Here is a 5,000-nt window from a genome sequence, read left to right on the forward strand (position 1 = left end):
TTCCAAGGGAAAGGCAAAGGCTGATGCAACTTGGCACCAGTGACAACACAACTGATTTCTACAGCTGAGTGAACTAGAGCAGTGTGATATGAAGTGTCTTGCTCAAGAACACAACAGGAATTAAACCTCATGATTGTGAACCTGACACTCTAACCACTGATTGATAGATAGATAGATAGATAGATAGATAGATAATCCATGGATACATTGCTATATAGTTATGGATAAATATACATTTGCACCTGTAGGATCAAAAGTGCATTTGATGTAAGTGTAGAGATTGATATCATTTGTTACCAACAGTGAGAATTGTATGCATACAGTTTTACAAGAGTTGAATTGCTTCCATACAGAAATATACTTTTGCATTTATGTTCTGCTGAGAATATTGGGAGAGATTTATGCTGTATGGGAGAGATGTATGTTGATGATAGTGTTGATAAATAGAGATATACGATGGAGTAAGTGTAGCAGTGAACTGGCTTTTTTTGTATCCTTCAGTTTAGTGATGCGAGCAGATCATTAAAAGTGATTTCGTTGGTGCTTAGTGTGCCTCTGTTAGTAATGTAGAAATGTTGATGCAGTATAACAAAGAATTTAGTAAAATAAGTGATAGGAACATAAACTGTGACTAAGGTTTGGAGGAAGATTTTAATTCAAAACTTATGAAAACAAGACATTTGTACTACAGAGCCAGAGCTGGTTTCAGCCAGGGTGGTATCAAAAGGGTTAAATATAACAAAGAATTTAGTAAAATAACTTAATTATCATTAAGCTAGTGTTAGGAACATAAGTTTTGACTAAGGTTTGGTGGAAGATTTTAATTCAAAACTTATGACAACAAGACATTTGTACTACAGAGCCAGAGCTGGTTTCAGCCAGGGTGGTATCAAAAGGGTTAAATATAACAAAGAATTTAGTAAAATAACTTAATTATCATTAAGCTAGTGTTAGGAACATAAGTTTTGACTAAGGTTTGGTGGAAGATTTTAATTCAAAACTTATGACAACAAGACATTTGTACTACAGAGCCAGAGCTGGTTTCAGCCAGGGTGGTATCAAAAGGGTTAAATATAACAAAGAATTTAGTAAAATAACTTAATTATCATTAAGCTAGTGTTAGGAACATAAGTTTTGACTAAGGTTTGGTGGAAGATTTTAATTCAAAACTTATGACAACAAGACATTTGTACTACAGAGCCAGAGCTGGTTTCAGCCAGGGTGGTATCAAAAGGGTTAAATATAACAAAGAATTTAGTAAAATAACTTAATTATCATTAAGCTAGTGTTAGGAACATAAGTTTTGACTAAGGTTTGGTGGAAGATTTTAATTCAAAACTTATGACAACAAGACATTTGTACTACAGAGCCAGAGCTGGTTTCAGCCAGGGTGGTATCAAAAGGGTTAAATATAACAAAGAATTTAGTAAAATAACTTAATTATCATTAAGCTAGTGTTAGGAACATAAGTTTTGACTAAGGTTTGGTGGAAGATTTTAATTCAAAACTTATGACAACAAGACATTTGTACTACAGAGCCAGAGCTGGTTTCAGCCAGGGTGGTATCAAAAGGGTTAAATATAACAAAGAATTTAGTAAAATAACTTAATTATCATTAAGCTAGTGTTAGGAACATAAGTTTTGACTAAGGTTTGGTGGAAGATTTTAATTCAAAACTTATGACAACAAGACATTTGTACTACAGAGCCAGAGCTGGTTTCAGCCAGGGTGGTATCAAAAGGGTTAAATATAACAAAGAATTTAGTAAAATAACTTAATTATCATTAAGCTAGTGTTAGGAACATAAGTTTTGACTAAGGTTTGGTGGAAGATTTTAATTCAAAACTTATGACAACAAGACATTTGTACTACAGAGCCAGAGCTGGTTTCAGCCAGGGTGGTATCAAAAGGGTTAAATATAACAAAGAATTTAGTAAAATAACTTAATTATCATTAAGCTAGTGTTAGGAACATAAGTTTTGACTAAGGTTTGGTGGAAGATTTTAATTCAAAACTTATGACAACAAGACATTTGTACTACAGAGCCAGAGCTGGTTTCAGCCAGGGTGGTATCAAAAGGGTTAAATATAACAAAGAATTTAGTAAAATAACTTAATTATCATTAAGCTAGTGTTAGGAACATAAGTTTTGACTAAGGTTTGGTGGAAGATTTTAATTCAAAACTTATGACAACAAGACATTTGTACTACAGAGCCAGAGCTGGTTTCAGCCAGGGTGGTATCAAAAGGGTTAAATATAACAAAGAATTTAGTAAAATAACTTAATTATCATTAAGCTAGTGTTAGGAACATAAGTTTTGACTAAGGTTTGGTGGAAGATTTTAATTCAAAACTTATGACAACAAGACATTTGTACTACAGAGCCAGAGCTGGTTTCAGCCAGGGTGGTATCAAAAGGGTTAAATATAACAAAGAATTTAGTAAAATAACTTAATTATCATTAAGCTAGTGTTAGGAACATAAGTTTTGACTAAGGTTTGGTGGAAGATTTTAATTCAAAACTTATGACAACAAGACATTTGTACTACAGAGCCAGAGCTGGTTTCAGCCAGGGTGGTATCAAAAGGGTTAAATATAACAAAGAATTTAGTAAAATAACTTAATTATCATTAAGCTAGTGTTAGGAACATAAGTTTTGACTAAGGTTTGGTGGAAGATTTTAATTCAAAACTTATGACAACAAGACATTTGTACTACAGAGCCAGAGCTGGTTTCAGCCAGGGTGGTATCAAAAGGGTTAAATATAACAAAGAATTTAGTAAAATAACTTAATTATCATTAAGCTAGTGTTAGGAACATAAGTTTTGACTAAGGTTTGGTGGAAGATTTTAATTCAAAACTTATGACAACAAGACATTTGTACTACAGAGCCAGAGCTGGTTTCAGCCAGGGTGGTATCAAAAGGGTTAAATATAACAAAGAATTTAGTAAAATAACTTAATTATCATTAAGCTAGTGTCAGGAACATAAGTTTTGACTAAGGTTTGGTGGAAGATTTTAATTCAAAACTTATGAAAACAAGACATTTGTACTACAGAGCCAGAGCTGGTTTCAGCCAGGTTGGTATCAAAAGGGTTAAATATAACAAAGAATTTAGTAAAATAACTTAATTATCATTAAGCTAGTGTTAGGAACATAAGTTTTGACTAAGGTTTGGTGGAAGATTTTAATTCAAAACTTATGACAACAAGACATTTGTACTCAGAGCCAGAGCTGGTTTCAGCCAGGTTGGTAACAAAAGGTTAAAGTTCGTTATCCATGCTGACATTGATTGGACAGTTTGACAGAAGCTGGTCAGCGAGACAGCTGCCCAGGCTCTGATTGTCAGTTTTGGTAAGGTTTTATGGCTGGATGTCCTTCTTAATGCGGGCTTTTTATTGTGTCATCAGCACTGGTGAGATTGCTAAGTAGCTTGCAAGACAATACCTTTTGATTGTGAGGGCTATGATACTGCGACAGGTAAATTATACCAGGTGTTGAGAGGCGATAGTATGAAAGACAGACGAGAACAGGTGTCCTACTGTAGAAAAGAAACATAGCTAAGCCAACTGAAAAAGTAAGTAGATGGTGGTGATGTAGTATCAGTACACACCCCCAGGGTACAGGAGGGTTAATTTGAGGGGTATGGGGATAGAAAAGCAGGTGAGGTGGAAGGGAACAGTAGAACAAGATGAAAGGGATAAGGGTAGAATATCAGGTAATTTCACAAGAGCGAGATGAGTGACACATATGCAGAGTTAGGGGTTACAGGGGTGTTGTATTGGTGATGCTGTGAAAGACAAAAAGGGAAAAGAAGGGCATAGTCAGTAGGGAAGGTGAAAGAAATAGGAGTGAGCCAGGAAAGAGGATGTGATCTTTGATCTTTCATCCTTTACTTGTTTCAGCCATTAGACTGTAGCCATGCTAGGGCACTGCCTTGAAGAATTTCTGTCAAATGAATCAACTCCAGTACATTTTTTTAAGCCTGATACATATTGTTTTGGTTTCTTTTGCCAAACTGCTAATTTACAGGGATGTAAACACACCTACACTAGTTGTCAAGTAATGGTGAAGGACAAACACAGACAATCATACACATACACATATATAATGGGCTTCTTTTAGTTTCCATCTACCATATCCATTCACAAAGCTTTCGTTGGTGCAAGGTTATATTAGAAAACACTTGCCCAAGATGTCAAGCAGTGGGACTGAACCCAGAACCATATGGTTAGGAAGCAAACTTCTTACCGCTCAGCTGCGCCTATGGCTGATAAGTAGCTGTACAAAAATTTTTTTTAAAAAAAGACAAAAGAAAGAAAACATGGAGAGGAAAGCAGTGTGAAGTGCTGGGGTGGGGTGAAGGATGTGTGCCCAATGATGAGGGTGAAGATCCAAGCTATGTTAGGCATGAATGCATTCAAAGAGAGTGACAAAGTTGTTGTTGGTGGTGGTGGTGGTGGGAGGAGGGGTGATGGCTGGCATGAGATGATCAAAGTGAGTAACTTTTGTACAGTTTATTATGTTTTCTGTTAACAATTATTGTTACAAGGAGATAGTTTCATGAGATCCAGCATTTGCCAGATCAGGAGTTAGGTTTGATGTGAGATGCATCTAGATATATATATATTTTTTTTTTTTTTTTAGAATTTTATTTTATTTATGGGTAACGTTACAATGAATTCAAGCAGAGTTGGGGCTGCTGGTAGAGTAGAAGAATTTAAGTGAGTTTGTATTGAAGATTGCATGGTGAAGGCAGTGTTTTCTGATTAAGTTAAGGAAATACTTGGCAATGGGTGTGGTCACTGAGAGACTGATTGGGGGAGTGTACCATATGTTTTGTGTATTCTTGACGTTAGTTTTGTTTGTTTCTAGGTATTGATTTGTTAAAACTTTAAAGTATTGATGGTGGGGTGTGATTTTTCTTTTATACATATATGTGTTTGTCTGTGTACACACTCATATAACAACAACAACAGCAACAACAAAAGATAGAGGAGA

General features: G+C 35.2%; 1 protein-coding gene across 7 annotated transcripts in view; it reads right to left on the minus strand.

Moving 5' to 3' along the window:
• LOC106876779 (uncharacterized) overlaps positions 1 to 5,000 on the minus strand; it is a 786,971-nt gene that overhangs the window by 248,007 nt on the left and 533,964 nt on the right. The gene's annotated exons all lie outside the window — the stretch shown is intronic.

The sequence above is a fragment of the Octopus bimaculoides genome, chromosome 16 (assembly GCF_046866305.1).
Source record: "Octopus bimaculoides isolate indiv1 chromosome 16, ASM4686630v1, whole genome shotgun sequence".
NCBI lineage: Eukaryota > Metazoa > Mollusca > Cephalopoda > Octopoda > Octopodidae > Octopus > Octopus bimaculoides.